Genomic DNA, 20,521 nt, shown 5'->3' on the forward strand with positions numbered 1-20,521 from the left:
AGATGTGGATTTTGTCTTAAAACTGTGCTTAGTGGTGGTACCAGGCCTACTTACATATCCAATAGAGAAGAGAGAGTGTGAAATACCTATTTGGACTGTGTACCTCCAAAGTCTGCACAACCACAGGGCTCTGAGTTGGTGCTTATCTTAAAATTGTGTGCTGGTGAAGGACTGGAGATACTTTCATCTCCAAAAAAGGAGAGATATAGGGAAAGCACCCATCTTTGAGTGAGAACCTCCAAAGTCTGTGCAACTGAAGGGCTTTGGGTTCAAGCTTGCCATAAAATTGTGTTCTGGTGGGGAAGTGGAGATATTTTCAATTCCAAAAAGGAGAAATAGAGTAAAAATACCCATTCTGAGTGTGAACCTCCAATTCCTGTGTAGCTACAGGGCTCTGGATGAGAATTTATCTTAGAATTGTGATTTAGTGTGTAGTTGATGTAGTCTCACTCCCCAAAAAGGTGAGATACTATGAAAACTCCCATTGTTGATTGTAAACCCCCAAAGTCTCTGCTACTACTGTGCTCTGGGTAAGTGCTAGTCTTAGATGTGTATTCTGGTATATAATAGGATATAATCACACTCCCAAAAAAGGTGAGATAGAGTAAAAATAACCATTGTTGATTGTAAACTCCCAAAGTCTGTGCAACTGCAGGGTTCTGGGTAGGTCTTAGAATTGGGCTCTGATGTGTAATTGGATATACACTCCCAAAAAAGGTGAGATAGAGTGAAAATACCCATTGTTAATTATAAACCTCCAAAATCTGCACAACTACAGGACTCTTGGTTGGTACTTGTGTTCTAGTGAGGAATTGGATTTGCTTTCATTCCCAAACTGGCAGAACAAGCAAGAGAAACACAAGAAAAATGGCAAATCAAGGAATTTCAACTCCCACACAGGATAAACAGGAAACATAGCAATTAATAAAAAAAAAAAAAAATCCAGAAGATACCTCTCAAAATGCTTTACAAAGACTACTGGTAAACATGCTGAATGAAAAAATTGAAAGCCTACATAAGGCTATGTGTGACTGTAATGAGGCAAACAAAAGATTCATAGATGAGTTCATGGAACCCGCAACCAGAAAGCTGAATGAATTCTAACAAAAGGAAAGGGAGTCCAGTGAAAGTATAGTGACTCAACTAAGGGATTTGAAACTGAACACAGAAAACCAAGTCAAGGAGGCAAAGAAATTCATACAAGATCTAAAACAAAGCTTCAATAAAGAAATTGAAACCATTAAAACTTAGCAATTAGAGAGAAGGGAAATAAAAAACAAAATAGAAAGTCTAGACAGTAGGCTAGACCATGCAGAAGACTGTAGCTCTGGGATAGAAGACAGCCTAGACTATAGAGAAAGAACATACAAGTATTCAAAACAAATCCAAAAAATATGATAGATCCATTCAGCCTATAGAAGACACCATCAGAAGGCCTAATTTAAGGCTAATAGGGGTAGAAGAGGACCTAGAAAAAGAAGCCTAAGGTCCAGGAATTTTATTTAACAGAATCCTAGCAGAGAACTTCCCAAACATGTAATAAGATAGGCCCATTCAGGTACAAGAAGTCTTTAGAACCCCAAATAGACCAGACCAGAACACATCCCACCACCATATTGTAATCTGCATAGGATCATTGAAACCAAGGAAAGGACCCTTAAAGCTGTCAGGGAGAAAAGATCAATCACCTATAAAGGAAAACAAATCAGGATAACTGCACATTTCTTAGCAGAGACCATGAAAGCAAGAAGAGCCTGGAATGAAGTATTCCATGCCCTAAAAACAAACAATTATCAGCCAAGAATAGTGTACCCAGCTAAACTCTCCTTCACAACTTGGAAAAATAAAAACCTTTCACAGCAAAGAAAAACTAAAACAATATGCCTCCACCAAACCAGCCCTACAAAAGATACTTGAAGATGTCCTACACATAGAAAACCAACTAGAACATGATGAAGGCAGAGAAACAACCCCCAAACAAAGAATCAGATAAACATAGGCAGAACCTAGGTGGCACGGCCCCTAAGAAGGTAGATAATATGACAGGAACTTCCAAACACCTCCCTAACTCTCAATATTAATGGACTTAACTCTCCAATCAAATGACATAGAATCTCTAGTTGGATCAGAAAACAAGATCCATCTATTTGCTGTCTTCAAGAGATGCACCTTCCCCACGAAAACAAACATTCTGAAAGTGAAAGGCTGGAATAAAATCTACCAAGCAGAGGCCCCACAAACAGGCTGAGTAGCAATCCTAATACCAAATAAAATAGACTTCAAATTAAAATTAGTGAGAAGAGATAAAGATGGGCACTACATACTAATAAAAGGGTTGCTCCTACAAGAGGATATAACTATTCTGAATTTCTATTCATCAAATACTGGAGCACCTAAATTTGTCCAAGAAACACTAACTTTCCTAAAATCAAATATAGATCCAAAGACATTGATTGTTGATGACTTTAACACACCACTTTCACTGCTGGATAGATAAACTCGGCAAAAACTTAATAGAGAAACAGCAGATTTAAACAACTGTATAGACCAACTAGACTTAACAGACCTCTATAAAATATTTCACCCATCAGCAATAGATTACACATTCTTCTCAGCAGTACATGGAACAGTCTCCAAAATAGACCACATTTTAGGTCACAAAGCAAATCTGTCCAAATTCAGAAACATTGAAAGTATGCCCTGCATTCTCTCAGACCACAAGGGAATAAAATTAGAACTCAAAACCAAATGCCACCAAAAAATATCCTGTAACACATGGAGGCTGAACAGCACAGTGTTGAACCATGAATGGGTCATGGAAAAGATTAGAAAAGAAATTCAAATGTCATAATATTTAACAAAAATGAACATACAAATTACCAGCTCCTCTGGGACACGCCAAAAGCAGTACTGAGAGGAAAATTCATAGCTCTGAGTCATACATCAACGAATTGGAGAGGTCTCAAACTAACAATTTAATGATGCACCTGAAGCACCTTGAAAAAGATCAACAAGCCAAACCTCAATCCAGTAGATGGAAACAAATAATTAAAATTAACTCAGAATTTAGATGAATTAGAATCCAAAAATCATAGAAAGAATCAACAAAATGGAGTTGGTTCTTTGAAAAAAATTAACAAAATTGACAGACCCTCGGCAAACCTTATGAGAAAAAAAAGAGAACACACCCAAATAAACTCAGAGATGAGAATGAAAATGTCATCATAGAAACAACCAAGATTCAGAACATTATAAGGGAATACTTCTCAAAACTTTATGATAATAAGTTTGAGAATCTGGAAGAAATGGACAAATTCCTAGCAAATACTGACATTCCCAAACTAAACCAAGATGATTTAAATCAACTTAACAGATCCATATCAAGCATTGAAATAGAAGCAGCAATAAGAGCCCTCCCACCCAAGAAAAGTCCAGGACCAGATGGATTTACAACTGATTTCTACAAGGCCTTCAAAGCAGAATTCACACCAATACTCCTCCAAGTCTTCAATGAAATTGAAAGTGAAAGTTCACTACCAAACTCTATGAAGCCATTACAACCCTCATCCCAAAACCAGGCAGGGACCCATCAAAGAAAAAGAACTATAGACCCATTTCTTTTTTTCTTTTTTCTTTTATATTTTTTTGTTGGTCATGGGGCCTGAACTCTGGGCCTGGGCACTGTCCCTCAGCTCTTCAGCTCAAGGCTAGAACTCTACCACTTGAGCCATAGCACCGTTTCCAGCTTTTTCTGCTTATTTGGTGCTGAGGAATCAAACCCAGGGCCTCATGCATGCAAAGCAAGCACTCTACCACTGAGCCACCTTCCCAGTCCCTAGAACCATTTCTTTGATGAAAATCGATGCAAAACTTCTCAATAAAATTCTGGCCAATCGACTTCAACAACTCATCAAAAAAATCATACACTATGATCAAACAGGATTCATCTCAGGGATGTAAAGCTGGTTCAATATACGCAAATCAATTCATCACATCAACAAGAGCAAGGGTAGGAACCACATGATTATCTCAATAGATGCAGAAAAAGAATTTGACAAGATCCAACACCCCTTTATGATGAAAGCTCTGGAAAAACTAGGAATCCATGGAACATTCCTCAATATAATAAAGGCTGTGTATGACAAATCTACAGCCAGCATTATACTCAATGGCAAAAAGCTAAAGCCATTTCCTCTAAATTCAGGAATGAGACAAGGTTGTCCAATCTCTCCACTTCTCTTCAATTTAGTATTAAAATGACTTGCTAGAGCAATAAGACAAGATGCAAACATAAAGGGGATCGAATAGGAAAAGATGAAGTAAAACTCTCCCTCTTTGCAGATGACATGATCTTGTATTTAAAGAACCCCATGGACTCCACTCCCAAGTTACTCGACCTAACTTGAAACTTTGGCAAAGTAGCAGGGTATAAAATTAACCCTTAGAAATCAATGGCTTTCCTGTATGCCAGTAACAAGAATAGTGTGGCTGAAATCAGGAAAACAACACCTTTTGTAATAGCTCCACAAAAAATAAAATAAAATAAAATAAAATAAAATATCTAGGAGTTAACTAAAGAAGTGAAGAACCTCTATGATGAAAACTTTAAAAACCTGAAAAAGGAAGTTAAAGCAGAACTACAGAAGTGGAAAAACCTCCTATGCTCCTGGATCGGGAGGATTAACATTGTGAAAATGGAAATACTGCCAAAGAAATTCAATGCGATACTCAGCAATATCCCAACCTCATTCAATGAAATAGAAGAAGCAATCGAATAATTCATATGGAACGATAAAAGACCCCAAGAGCAAAAATAATCCTTAACAGAAAGAACAGCAAAGGAGGAATATCAATACCAAATTTCAAACTCTACTACAAAGTCATAGTAATTAAAACAGATTGGTACTGGCACAAGAATAGAACTGAGGACCAATAGAATAGGACTGAAGACCAAGAAATGAACCCACAGACCTAATCTTTAACACCTAATCTTCAACAAGGGAACTAAAAAAATAGATTGGAAAAAAGACAGCCTCTTCAGTAAATGGTGCTGGCAAAATTGGTTAAACACCTGTAGAAAGCTAAAGTTAGATCCTTCTATATCACCCTGCACCAGAATCAACTCCAAACTGATCAAAGACCTCGGTTAAAGCAGACACCTGAAAACATTACAGGAAGGAATAGGAGAAACTATAAGGCTCCTAGCCACAGGCCAAACCTTTCTTTTTTCTTTTTCTTTTTTTTTTTTTTTTTTTTTTTTTTTTGGTTGTTGGTCATGGGGCCTGAACTCTGGGCCTGGGCACTCTCCCTCAGTTCTTCAGCTCAAGGGTGGCACTCTACCACTTGAGCCACAGCACCACTCCAGCTTTTTCTGCTTATGTGGTGCTGACAAATTGAACCCAGGCCTCATGCATGCAAGGCAAGAACTCTATCACTGAGCTACCTTCCCAGCCCCCGAACCTTTCTTAATAGAGACCCATAAAAACAACAAATCAAAGAAAGGTTGCCAAATGGGATTGCATGAAACTGCAGAGCTTCTGCATAGCAAAGGACATAGCTAGCAAGTTCAATAGAAAGCCCACAAATAGGGAGAAGATCTTCACTAGCCATACAATGGACAAGGGCTTCATATCTAAAATATACTTAGAACTCAAAAAATTAAATCCCCCAACAATAAATCCTCAAAGAAACAACTGCCCCATTAATAAGTGGGCTAAAGACTTAAAGAGAAACTTCTCTGAAGAGGAAATAAGAATGTCCAATAGATATATGAAGAAATGCTCAACTTCTCTGGCCATAAAAGAAATGCAGATCCAAACAACATTAAGATTCCACCTCACCCTAGTTAGAATGGCAGCTATAATCAAGAAACTTGATAATAACAGATGCAGGAAGGGATGTGGCCAAAAGGGAACCCTATTGCATTGTTGGTGGAAGTGTAAACTTGTTCAACCATTTTGGAAAGCAGTATGGAGGGTCCGCAAAAGACTCCACATAGATGGGCTAGGAAGGAGGTGGCTCAGTGGTAGAGCACTTGCCTTGCATGCATGAGGCCCTGGATTCGATTCCTCAGCACCATATAAGCAAAAAAGAAAAAAAGCCAGAAGTGGCGCTGCAGCTCAAGTGGTAGAGTGGTAGCCTTGAGCTGAAGAGCTGAGGGACAGCACCCAGGCCCAGAGTTCAGGCCCCATGACTGGATGCCCCCCCCCCCAAATAAAAAAGACTCCACATAGAGCTCCCCTATGACCCAGCAATCCCACTTTGGGGCATTTACCCAAATGAGCACAAACAAGGCCATACTAAAGCTACCAGCACAACTATGTTTATTGCAGCATTATTTACCACAGTTAAGATATGGTACCAACCCAGATGCCCCTCAGCAGATGAATGGATCAAGAAAATGTGATTGATACACACACACACACACACACACACACACACACACACACACACACACACACACACACACACACACAATGGAATTCTATGCCTCCATCAGGAAGAATGACACTGCCCCATTTGTTAAGAAATGGAAAGACCTGGAAAAAATTAGTTAAGTGAAGTAAGCCAGACCCAAAGAAACATAGGTCCCATGGTTTCCATTATTTGCAATAACTCATATACGTCTAGGATAACTTTACCAGACAAGTAGAAAAGGTCAAAAGCTAGGCACATATCGCCATACAAGGTAATGCTAAGTGAAATGAACCCTAAGGTAGAGACACTAGAGGGTTTATCTTTGTCACTGTTGTTTTTAATGTACTTATACTATGTGATTTCTTTTGTTTCTTCCGTATGTTCTTCCCCCATGGTATAACCCCTGTGTTTACTGTATTTGATTCTGACACCCTGAATCTTATACATACATTTTTCTAATTTGGGAAGGGGAAGGGAAATAACAAAAATCTGAAACAAGGATACAGGCTGACCCATTGTAACAATGAGATGTACAAGACACTATGTTAAACATGAACTCTACAACTTCAAGGGCAGGGGGAAGGGAGGAGTTGGGGAGGTGGGGAGGGAAGGGATGGCTTGGGAAAAACAAAGGAGGGGATAATAATGCTCAAGAGGAAATGTACTCATTACCTTACTCATGTAACTGTAACCCCTCTGTAGAGTATCTTTACAATAAAAAAATTAAAATAACAAAATAACAAAAGAGAGACTTTGTAAGGAAAACTCAGTAAAATGAAGGAAAACAGTTTTGAGGAATAACAAATCTTGAGAAGAAAGTAGGAAGAATAGGGATTAGAAAGGATCCTAAAAACAAAACTCAAAATCAGTGAGTCCACTGAGATTCATGTACATCAGCTAGGATGCTTTTGCAGGTGACCAGCAAGAGGAAACTCAAGCTCGTAGGTTGAAACAATAAAAGAAGTGCATTGGCTATGGTGATGGAGAAGTCTAGGGGCCATTCATTCACACTTTGGGTATGGTTTAATCTGGAATATTTTGTTAGTATATTGTATCTACCTCCTTGTCTCCATGATGTCAACTACAAGCTAGCTTCTCTAGTGCTGAAAAAAAAATGACTTCAACATTTTCAAGCTTTAAAAACAACTTTATCCAATACATAGTAAAAGACAAATGATTACCCCTGGACATCACTAATTAAACAACAAGCTAAACATCCACCCAGTGAGGACAAAGGAGGATATTCTTAGGAGAGGATCTCATGAGCTCAATAGCTATGTGCATAAGATCATATAAAATGATGCTTATAGGAGCTAGGAAGTTGGCTTAATGGTAGAGTGCTTGCCTTGTATGCATGAGGCCCTGGGTTTGATTCCCTAGCACTATATAAGCAAAAAAAAAAAGCCAGAAGTGGTGCTATGTCTCAAGTGGTATAGCACTAGCCTTGAGCTGAAGAGCTGAGGGACAGCGCCCAGGCCCAGAGTTCAGACCCCACAACCAGTAAAAAAAGAAAAAAAGATGCTTATAGATGAACTTCAAGAAATTGTAGTAAGAGGTTATTATACTGTTTACAGTTCTTTTTTTTCTTTTCTTTTCTTTCCTTGTTTCTTTGGTTTATTCCCTTCTGTCACTGTTTTTTATTTCTGTACCCTTTGTCTTGTATATACGTTTTTCTGATTTGGGGAGGGCAAGGGGAAATGATGGACAAAGCATGAACCAAGTTCAGCAATGGTACTCATAGACACTATGTTGGAAATGAACTATACAACTTTGAGGAGAGGGAAGTTGGGAGGAGAAAAACTAGGAGAGAATGAGGAAGGGGTGAATCTGTTCAAGAAGAAATGAATGTACTCATTATCTGACTCATGCAACTGTAACTCCTCTGTATATCACTTTTTTTGGTGGGGGAGGTCCAGTTGTGGGGCCTTAACTCTTGGCCTGGGCACTGTCCCTCAGCTCTTCAGTTCAAGGCTAGCACTCTACCACTTGAGCCACAGCGCCACTTCCAGCTTTTTTCTTTTTGCTTATGTGGTGCTGAGCAATCGAACCCAGGGCCTCATGCATGCAAGGCAAGCGCTCTACCACTGAGCCACCTTCCCAGCCCTGCATATCACCTTTACAATCAAGTTTTTAAAAAATTATAACATCCAAGACAAAATCCCCATATTATAGCATAGAAATTAAGCATCAAATAATCCAACCCACCTTCAGCTCATCAGTGATACAGATCCTGGGTCATTATTTGAGCAAGAGTAAGTTGGATCAGAATCTTATAGGAGAGATTACCTTTGGCCTGTTACATTGTGGTGGACATGTTCTAGTGAGTGTCTCAGGCTGGTCACTGCCAATGAGTATAGAGTCAACTAACCAAACACACACACACACACACACACACACACACACACACACACACACACACACACACACACATGCTGTGCACATGTAGAATAGACTGGAACCTAGGTGGGTTAGAATGAATCATACTTAATCCAAGATACCTATGTCTAGACTTTTTTGTGCCCTTGAATATATTGAGAACAGTCAAGTGGAGAGCAAAAGGATGATCATGGTGGGTAAGTATCTGGAATAAGACTACCATTTGGGGTAAATGGTGGATCTCTATTAGGTGTAATCTCAGTATTTGCTCATTTGTTTACTTATTAATTTGTTTGTCATCCCAAGGTCAATACCCACAGCATTTTTACAGTTATCCATGGGTATGTGAAGAGTATATGAAACTTGACCTGAAGGACACTTTCTCACTGAAGGTCAAAAAGGGCGATGCTCTACCTTCTTATTTTCCTCCCTAGACATCCTTTTTTCTTGATGTATTAAGTGCCATGTTTTCCAATATTTGTGTTCATTGTTAGAGATTTCACTCATTGAAATGGCCCAATAACATACCATGGAAGTGTGATCCCATGTTCTTAAACTCATGAAGACTATGGAGAAAGCACATGTGTTGGATAAGTTTTGTTAGAGTTAGCCAGGCGCTGGTGGCTCATGCCTGTAATCCTAGCTACTCAGGAGGCTGAGATCTGAGGATGGATGTTCAAAGCCAGCCCAGGCAGGAAAGACTGTGAGACTCTGATCTCCAGTAAACCACTAGAAAACCAGTAGTGGCACTGCAGCTCAAGTGGTAGAGTGCTCGTCTTGGGCTGAAGAGCTAAGGGACAGCGCCCAGGCCCAGAGTTCAAGCCCCATGACTGACAAAAAAAAAAAAAAGATTTGTCAGTTATAGTGTTCTTGTGAATTCAAAATTAGAAAGCCAACAATGCTGCACATTTAAGAAAGGCACTTCTCATGTAATGTTGTAGTATAAAGAATACTGCAGATGGTAAATTTTTATAAGAATATATATTAAATGAGACAGTTTTGTAAAAGCACACATAAAATTAGGTTATATATTCATCAGTTAGCAAAAACATTGTAAATAATACATGCATGGGCAAAATACTATGATGATATCCCTTTATACAATTAATATACACTAATAAAAATGTCATAAATAGAAGCTTGGAGCAATCTAACCTTTTATTTCCCTTTGGAATATTGTTCAATGTCCACTAATGCAGTGTTTAGAGCTGGTATATAGAATATAACTGCCAGGAAATGATGAGAATGGATCATGTATAAATTAGTTTTCCCCTACTTCAGTTTTGCAGAGCTCACTTTTTCTCCCTTTTCTTGATGTCAGTGGCACAAAGGAACCACATTTCAGATGCCATCTAAATTAGTACCTTTCACATTCAGATGCTCCTGTGAATTTCCTGCTGATTTTGCTAAAATAAAAATTTCATACAATATAGGTACTGTGAGACCAGGCACCATATTCCACTAACATTCAACATGATACTTTCGTTCTTATTCTTGAAATGCATAGAGTAGCAAAGGCCTGCACCCTGCCCTCTGCTCTTACTTTGGAATCATTGGAACAATAATTCCTCTCTGATTCCGGCTTACTCTTGAATAATACAAGCGGCAAGAGTCAGAATTTGGTTTCTTGTTGGAGATTCAGAAGACAAAAATAGGCAATAGAATTATTGAAATGTGATATTTGGCCGGGCGCTGGTGGCTCACGCCTGTAATCCTAGCCACTCAGGAGGCTGAGATCTGAGGATCGCGGTTCAAAGCCAGCCCAGGCAGGAAAGACCGTGAGACTCCTATCTCCAATAAACCACCAGAAAACTGGAAGTGGCGCTGTAGCTCAAGTGGTAGAGCGCTCGCCTTGAGCTGAAGAGCTGAGGGACAGCGCCCAGGCCCAGAGTTCAAGCCCCACGACCGACAAAAAAGAAAAAAAAAAAAGAAATGTGATATTTGTTGGCTGTGGGAGTAGACTTTTAATTAAAAGAATGTCAAAAGCTGCCTTAACTAAAATACAGGTGTCAGGAAAGGAGACAATTTTGGGGGGGGGGGGGGTCCGGTCATGAGCCTGAACTCTGGGCCTGGGCACTGTCCCTCAGCTCTTCAGCTCAAGGCGAGCGCTCTACCACTTGAGCCACAGTGCCACTTCCAGCTTTTTTCCTTTTTGTTTATGTGGTGCTGAGGAATCGAACCCAGGGCCTCAGGTATGCAATGCAAGTGCTTTACCACTGAGCCACCTTCCCAGCCCCAAGGAGACAATTTTTAAAGGCTATCTATTTCATATAAATCCAACACAGAATTTTGTTGAGAAGATGTTACATGCAGGCAAGACACTTTGCCATTGATACATAGTTGTTCTTTTTTTATTGTAAAGATACTGTACAGAGGGGTTACAGTTACAAGAGTAATGAGTACATTTCCTATCAAGCATTATTACCCCCTCCTTTGTTTTTCCCCTACCATCCCTTACCTTCCCACCTCCCCAACTCCTCCCTCTCTCCCCCTAAGTTGTAAAGTTTGTTTTCAACATAGTGTCTTGTACATCTCATTGTTACAATGGGTCAATCTGTGTCCTTGTTTCAGCATTTTGTTATTTCCCTTCCCCTCCCCAAATTATATGCTTTTTTTTGTATTGTATATGTATATACAATGTAAATACAGTGAAAACAGGGGTTATACCATGAGGGAAGAACATACAAAAGAAACAAAAATCACATAGTACATTAAAAACAGCAGCAGCAAAGATAACATTTTTATTTTTTATTTTTTAAAAAGTATATATTCTACTCTCAAGATTGTGGAACTGCTGGATGCCGGTGGCTCACACCTAAAATCCTAGCTACTCAGGCAGCTGAGATCTGAGGATCACGGTTCAAAGGCAGCCAAAGCAGGAAAGCCCATGGGACTCTTATCTCCAATTAACCACTAGAACTAGAAAACCAGAAGTGGCACTGTGCCTCAAAGTGGTAGAACTCTAGCCTTGAGCAAAAAATGCTGAGGGACAGCACCTAAGCCCTGAATTCAAGCCCCACCACAGACTAAAAAAAAAGTTGAAGGTGATTTTTTATTTTGTTTATTGTTTATTATTTTTAAGTAGATGTACAAAGGGGTTTCAATTCAACATGTCAGCTTCTAAGTATAATGCATCTTAATCAATGTCACTTTTTTCATCATTCTCCCCCATCTCTCCCAACCCCACCCGTCCCCTCAATTCCCCTAGTTCTATTTTCACATGTATACATTGAATGTTAGGACTGCCTTTGCCCACACGTCCTTTTTCCATTTGTCTACCCTCCTCCCTGTGAAGTCCTGTTTCCTGGTATTCTTTTTTAAAAAACTGTAAGGTAAGCCAAACCATAGAGGAAAAAATTAATTTAAAATAAATAAGATAAAGGTTAATATCTGAAAAAATAAAAATAAGTTGAAGATAAGCTGGGTGTAAGTGACGTGTGCCTATCATTCTAGCTACTCGGGAGGCTGAAAATAGAAGAACTGTGACTGGAGGACAAACAAATAAGGAGAACAAGCCTGCACAACAGAAGTTCATAAGAACCCTTTCTCAATCTGAAACTTGGAGCAGTGGTATGTACCCATCATCCCAAAATACATGTAAGGCTGAGACTGTGAAGATTGTGGTTGCCATGTCAGTGCAGGTAGAATGATTGTGAAACTACATCTCCAAGGAGGGAAGCTGGGAGCCATGGTGTATGGGTGCAATCCTAGCAAATGATGAGAAGTCTAAAAGTAGAGGGATTGTTGCTATGGCTCATGTCCACATAGAAAGCCAGATCCCCTCCTAAAAATAACCAATGAAACACACAGCTGCAGGTGTGGCCCAGTGATATCACACCAGTCTAAGCAAGTGCACACAGCTAAGATCAAATCTCAGCACTGACACTAAGAAGAAAAAGGTGGAGTTGAGGATAAGAGGATAGAGGGAGAAAGGAGAAGGTAAACTGCGTAGGTTAAAGCAAACGTGATGGGAAGACAAATGAGGGAGAAGAGATAAACATTAAGGATAGGTATTTAAAACTAACCAGTGTTTTCTGACTCAAAATGTAAGGTCCATCTAAAGAACCAGGGCCACTAGCACTGCCAAGAAGTTCCAACCCTTGGAATAGGATCATCCTGTAGATTCCAGTGGACACAAAAGGTGTTCTTTCAAATCAATCAGGTCTTTTAATCCCTCTGTTCCCTGTTTGACTGCATTAACCTGGTTCAATTGAGTAGCTACCTCACTGTTACCTTTTTTTTTTCCTATTTACCTCTCTCTTCCTTCTTTGGAGAGGAATCCTTCATCCAACCCAGAAAACCCTCATCCCTCATATTTAAGTCTTCCAAGTTAATCAACTAGGGCTCCTCCCATTCCACCCCAGGCTCTATTTCTCTCTCACCATAGTAGAGGACAATGTCCTACCCCCCTACACTGCTGTGCTTCACTCGACAAGACAGGCTCTCCATCTCCTCAGCTGCCAGGGTTGCTCACAGATACCACGTCCCATCAGCATTGGGCATGATGTCAGTTTTCTGGGTGTCCAGCTGCTCCTCCTCACCCCACAACCACATTTCCCACACAGGCTTTGGGTAGAAGCCAGAGACATGACCCACAAGCTGCAGACAACCAGGCCCAGAACTAGAGCCACTGGATAGCCAGGCTTCAAGACTTCACTGTAAAGGACAGGAATGATGCTCAGATAAGGACTAACACAATCTTAAAGTCAAATCTCCATGTCAGCCCAAACAGAAATATCTTTCCCACTCCTGTTTGCCTCCTTAAACTCATTGGAAGAGGAAAGGGAATGGTATTAAAAAGGAAAACTGCTAGAGAGTGGGGTACAGAACCCATCTTTTCTCTGGAGATGAGCCTTCCCTGCTTCAAGCAGACTCAAGAGCAAATGTGAGCAGTTATCACTGAGAAATCTATGCACCGATTTCATGTAGTCGTTGTCTAGATTGAGTAGTCTGCCAGCTAGCTGAGCCCTTTTCCCACCTTTTGGAGATGGTAATCATGAATTGTTCTAGAAGCTCAGAAAATCAGGGCCTTGATAAGCTACATCCAGGAATCCTACTAAGTCTTCCGCATAGTGCAGCTTGCAGCCTATTGACACCTGTGACTCAAAGGGAGCTGAGAAAGAGTTTTCATTAGAGGAGGGAAGGATTAAAAGAAAATTTTAACAGAATGAGAGGAAATAAGGGATAAATAGAAACAGATGAGAAATGTGTTAGGGAATTAAGGAAATGAAACAGCTTGGTTGGATGTAAGAGTCAAAGAAAGTGGAAGTGGTAGTCACAAGGGAGTGAGAAAGAGATAAAGAACATGCGGAAGGACAATTGCTCAATGCGATGACAGAAATGCTGTGAACGAGAAGGACATGACGTGAGTGAGCTAAGTATAGAGCCAGGCAAGGTGACTGGCATACAATGGCAGTGATGACTGTAAAGACAGAGTCTACTCACTCTGAAAACATTACAGGATGGAATAGGAGAAACCCTAGGTCTCCTTGGCACAGGCCGAAATTTTCTTAATAGAGACCCAGAAACACAACAAATCAAAGAAAGTTTGGACAAATGGGATTGCATGAAGTTGCAGAGCTTCTGCATGGCAAAGGACATAGCTAGTAAGATCAATAGAAAGCCCACGGATTGGGAGAATATCTTCACTAGCCATACAATGGACAAGGGTCTCATATCTAAAATATACTTGGAACTCAAAAAATTAAATCCCCCAACAACAAATCCTCAAAGAAACAACTGCCCAATAAATTAGTGGGCTAAAGACTTGAAGAGAAACTTCTCTGAAGAAGAAAGAAGGATGGCCAATAGACACATGAAGAAATGCTCAACCTCCCTAGCCATAAAAGAAATGCAAATCAAAACAACACTGAGATACCACCTCACCCCAGTTAGAATGGCTATAATCAAGAAATCTAATAACAACAGATGCCGGAGGGGATGTGGACAGAAGGGAACCTTACTTCATTGTTGGTGGGAGTGTAAACCTGTTCAACCACTTTGGAAAGTAGTATGGAGGTTCCTCAAAAGACTCCACATAGAGCTCCCCTATGACCCAGCAATCCCACTTTTGGGTATTTACCCAAATGCTTACAAACAAGACCACACTAAAGCTACCAGCACAACTATGTTTATTGCAGCATTATTTACCATAGCTAAGATCTGGAACCAACCCAGATGCCCCTCAGTAAATGAATGGATCAAGAAAATGTGGTATATACACAATGGAATTCTATGACTCCATCAGAAAGAATGATATTGCCCCATTTGTGAGGAAATGGAAAGACTTGGAAAAAATTATATTAAGTGAAGTAAGCCAAGCCCAAAGAAACATAGGTCCCATGGTTTCCCTTATTTGCAATATCTAGTATATATATGACTCAAGCAGAAAAGTTCAGATAAGGTGATGTTAGGAAAATGAACCCTAAGATATGTATTTAAATGGTTTTTTTCTTTCATGCATTTGTTTCTAAAGCATTTATAAGAGTATTTCTTTGTTGCTTTGTATATCCTGCCCCCACAGTGTAACCCCTGCTTTCACTGTATTTGATGTCGGTATAATTTGTGGAGGGGAAGGGGAAAAACAAGTCATTTAAATAAGGATACAGGTGGACCCATTGCAACAATGAGAAGTACAAGTTGTCATTTTGAAAATGAACTTTACAACTTTGGTGGGGGGTGGGGAGAATTGGGTGGGGGGGTGGGGGGAGGCTGGGAAGGGATGGGAAGGGTAAACAAAGGAGGAGGCTACAATGCTTGATAAGAAATGTACTCACTATCTTGCCCATGTAATTGTAACTCCTCTGTATAGTATTTTCACAATAAAAATAAAAAAAATAAAATAAATTAAAAAAAAGAAATGTGACACCCAAGCAGATAGCCATATACAGACGTTTATCAATTCAACTCTTTAATCTGCACTATATTCAAAACTGTACTGGTATACAATTGTAGAAAACTTAAAAGAACTATAGTTCCATCTTTTAAAATGTAATCTTCAGTAATCAATATTGTAAGGGGAAATAAATATATTCATTCAACACACACAAAAAAAAGACAGAGTCTACTAAAGAGGCAAACAGTAAGAAGGTTGAAGATACACAACTGGAGGTTGAAGAAAACCATGGCCACCAGAGACTTCTAAGAAAAATATAACCTTACAATCAATGAGAAAATGTTGTAACCCAATCAGTAAGAAAACAAAGGACGCCACAATTAATAAGCCAAATTATAGGAGTCTTTATTGTAAAGGCTGGCGACTGCATGTGGGGGAAGAGGCTTCCCAAATCATGCAGCCCCAAGACAGCTCGGCTAGTCTTTTTGGCAAACAATGTGGGAAAGGTTTTTCCTTGCATAGCATGTACAGAAGTGAGAACGAGCATTGGTAGCAGACCTAGACTTATTCCCCAGAATACTGGGCAAATGAAACATTTGGGTTTGTTTTTGTTTTTGTTTTTGCAGCACTCACTTGAGCAAAACAACTTGTGGTTTCCTGCAGCCCCTCTAAGCAGACTACAGCACTTGGATCAGGGGCCTCTTCCCTTAGGGATAAATGGCATTACTTCTGTCAAGCTTCATGTTTAAGGACATAGCGTACTTCAAAAGATCTTCAGAAAGAGCAAAAGACTAAAGTTTGGGATAACCACTCTGGCTTTGAAGCACCTGCCCAGAGTATGCAATTTCAATTTTATGCTGGTGGAGTGGAGAAAGATTCAGAAGACAGAGTGGGATACTGCCCAGGGCTGAGAAACTCATTGAGATACTCTTCCCTATTTCTCCATTCCCCCTGGAGGGAAATGGACTTAGATTCAGAACAAAGTCAATTGGTATAGGCATTAACTACCTGAGCTCTGAAGTTCACTTGGAAAAACTCTTGCAGTTTAATCTATTCCTTGTTGCTGTAGTTTCCCCTGGAAGATGAGGGTGCCAGAGCTGCTGTTCCAGCTGTGACCTGGCAACTCACCCAGCCAACCTGAGATAGTATTTTGTATCCAAGAATAGTTGTAAAAGGATGAGGTCTGAGGGAGAGGCGGGGGGAGGATGGGAAGGGATGGGAAGGGGAAACAAAGGAGGAGGCTACAATGCTTGATAAGAAATGTACTCATTATCTTGCCCATGTAATTGCAACCCCTCTGTACAGTATTTTCACAATAAAAATAAATAATATTTTAAAAAAATTTTTAAAGGATGAGGTCTGAATGAATCAGAAGGACATAGACTCTCCAATCCTGTAGCAAAAGAAGATAGAAAATTGGGATAAAAGAGTCATTGGGAAGAAGAGACTTGAAAAAGAAAGGTGCCAGAATGGTTTACTCAAAATCTGGGAAAGCGACAGCTATGATTATCTTAGCACACTTTGCCTGGAAGAAGGGTGCCCTTCAAAAGAGCCCAGGAGCTTGGCACTGGTGACTCACACCTGTCATCTAAACAAGAGATTGAGATCTCAAGGTCACAGATAGAAGCAAGTATGGACAGAAAAGTCCATAAGACCTTTATGTCCAATTAAACACCAAAAAGATGAAAATGGAGCTGTGGCTCAAGTGGTAGAGCTTCAGTAACAGCCAAGTGAGAGCAAAAAAGGTCCTGAATTCAAGTCCCAGGACCAGCAAAGGAAGATGGAAGGAAGGAAAGAAGGAAGGAAGGAAGAAAAGAAGGAAGGAAGGGAGGGAGGGAGGCAGGGAGGGAGGCAGAGAGGGAGGGAGGGAAGGAGGTGTCGGGAGCCAAAAGTTGAGTTCTCAACATATTAGGCTTGACTATCTCACTGGAACATCTTGAGGCTGAGTTTACAGAATCCTACCCTCATCCTGCAGCTGCTAACGACCACCCTTTCCCCCTGCCCTAAGCAAACATCCTGCAGCTGCTATGGCCAATGAAAAAGCTTCCTTAACAGCCAATGAAAAAGCTTCCTTATTCCAAGCATATAAATACCCCTGTGTAAAAAATAAAAATTTGCAGCTTGATCAGAATCCCTGTCTTGCTGTCCTTCTTTGTGTCTCTTGTCCCTTCATTCCTTCTCGCTTAGGTTCATTGCCCTCATTGACGTCCTGCGGGTCGGGACAACTGGCGCCCAACAGGGGGGCACGAGCCTCTGACTAAGGAAGGAATGCCGTCCTCCGGAAAACTTGGCCAAGTACAGTCCGAGATCGCCTGGACAGACCCCGCCGAGAGACAGATCCAGGAGGAGAGTGAGGACAACGCAAGGTGAGTGACCCACCATGGGACAAGCAATATCGTAACAGGATCTATTTCCATCAGGCCTCAAGGAGGCCCTCAAGACATGGGGAACGCGGGTTAAGAAAAAGGATTTAGAATTTTTCTCGTACATAGAGGACTTGTGTCCTTGGTTCCCCCTTGAAGGAACCATAGAAGCAAAAAGATGGCAAAGAGTAGGAGATTGTTTAAAAGATTATTATGAAACCTTTGGTCCAGAAAAGATTCCTGCTACCGCCTTTTCCTATTGGAATTTGATTAATGAAATTTTAAAATATTTTCTATTTGATAATGGAATTTTAAAACTTGTAAAAACGGGAGAGGAGGTTCGCCAACATGCCTCTCGGCCCCCCTCAGCTTGCCCATCGGTTGTAAACTCCCTCTCAAAAGGTAGATCCACACACTGGCCTTGGCCAATAAGCCAATATGCCAATTAAGGTTAAATCACGCCATCAATCAGTCCAGCCGTGACTTTGTCTCACGGCTTAACTTGGCCACGGAAAGGCTTCTTGGGCCCAGTGAAAGTGAAGGTGCCTTTGTTAAACATCTTGCCTTTGAAAATGCTAACCCGGCATGTCAAGATGTCCTCCGGCCGCATAAAAACAAGGGTGACCTCTCTGAGTTTGTTAGGCTTTGTGCTGGAGTAGGGACCCCTCACGTCATGGGGCTCGCCATAGGTGCTGCCTTTACCAAGGCATTTCAAAGTTCAGTCCCTGGCTCACGTACTTGCTTTAATTGTAAACAACCTGGTCACTTTGCACGTGAATGTCCCTTTGGCAAACAAAGCCAAGGGGCAATGCCCTCCAAAGCTACAGGTAGACCACTCCCTGCCACTCTTTGTCCCAAATGTGGTAAGGGCCGTCATTGGGCCAACGAATATAGATCCAAAACAAATGTCCTTGGGCAACCCATTCTCTCTTTTTTTCAGGAAACTTCCCTCAGGGCCAGCCCCTGGCCCCGACTATCCCCAAGACAAGCCCAGGGGCGATAGGTTTGTCCCCTTCCAAACTCCTGGTCCTACACAAGCCCCCCACCTCTCTCCACGATTGCCTCCCTCCAGCGGGCAACCCCAGGCAGTGCAGGACTGGACCTCTGTGCCGCCACCGACACAGTACTAGACTCTGTACAAGGACCTCAAATAATACCCACTGGGACCCTGGGACCCCCTCCGTCTCATATGTGTGCCCTTATTCTTGGAAGAGCCTCTGCTACCTTACAAGGTGTCCAAGTTTTTCCTGGTATTATTGATAATGATTATACAGGAGAAATAAAAAAAAATTTGGCCACGGCCATTAATGGAATTGCAGTTATTCCAGCTGGAACTAGGCTTGCACAATTGGTACTGCTCCCATTAAATTCAGGGGGTTCTTCCACTGCTCAGACCACACCGCGAGGAACTGCTTCTCTGGGGGTCTTATGATGCATATTGGGTTCAGCCTGTCACTCAAAAAAGACCCACCCTCACCCTGCGAATTGAAGGAAAGTAGTTTCAGGGAATTTTGGATACTGGTGTGGATGCCACAGTTATTTCCCAAAAATATTGGCCACCAAGTTGTCCCCTTACCTTGTCCCTAACTAACCTTAAAGGCATAGGGCAGTCAAAAAACCCTTTGGTCAGCTCCAGGGTTCTTAATTGGACTGACAGAGGGCAATAGGGGAACTGTTACTCCTTTTGTTGTTCCTGACCTCCCTGTTAACCTATGGGGCTGGGATATCTTGACCCAGATGGAAGTTATCCTTGCTAATCCCAATTCTGTGGTTACACATCAAATGCTCTGTATGGATTTTGTCCCTGGTACGGGTCTTGCAAAATCAGGACAAGGAATTGTTGAGCCCATCCAAGCTACCCAAAAAACAGATGAACATGGACTTGGGTATTCGGATTTTTAGTATCGGCCCCACGGTGGCTGCCAGAGCACTTGATAAAACAGGTTAATGGCTTACCACAACCCAGGGTTGGAAACCTTCCCCCTGAGGATGATTCCTTTTCTCTTACAGATACAGCTAGAACTCCAGACATGGACCCTCCTGTTTGAATTTATTAAATAACAGATTAATCTCTTGGCTTCTAAGCCCATACAGGTTCATCACCATTGCCTTGATATGGCAGACCAAGGCATTGAGATCTAGGATTTACCCCAGGCTTTTAATTAGTTTTTTGCCATGAGCTTGTTTCAGTGGGAAACCCCCTTCTTTTTTCTTATTTAGAAAACCCTTCTCCTTATTCATAACTCCTGACCATTCAACAGGCAAGACCTATTGCCATAAAGGATAGGGTTCACTCCTCCTCCTATAGGCCCCTCCACTTGGGGGAGGATGCACCTATAGGAGGAAGAAAAAATGCTCTAATCAAGGGTGCAAGTAAGACTGCAGGGGGATGGATCCGCGAGATCCCAAAACCCAAGACCCCTGAGTGGCAAGCTCTGGTGCATGATGGTTGGCATGCATACCCACAAGCCATCTCCTCAAAAAACATGCCAAGGCCTGTAAAATTCCCTTCCCCAAGTGAGGACGCTCG

The 20,521-nt window shown here is 41.1% G+C and overlaps 1 pseudogene; it reads right to left on the reverse strand.

Moving 5' to 3' along the window:
- Positions 1 to 13,131: 13,131 nt before the first annotated feature.
- On the reverse strand, positions 13,132 to 16,383 carry LOC138812085 (T-cell surface glycoprotein CD1a-like; annotated as a pseudogene).
- Between the last annotated feature and the right edge of the window lie 4,138 nt (positions 16,384 to 20,521).

This window comes from Dipodomys merriami, unplaced genomic scaffold (assembly GCF_024711535.1).
Source record: "Dipodomys merriami isolate MVZ:Mamm:240054 unplaced genomic scaffold, mDipMer1.0.p SCAF_56, whole genome shotgun sequence".
Taxonomy (NCBI): domain Eukaryota; kingdom Metazoa; phylum Chordata; class Mammalia; order Rodentia; family Heteromyidae; genus Dipodomys; species Dipodomys merriami.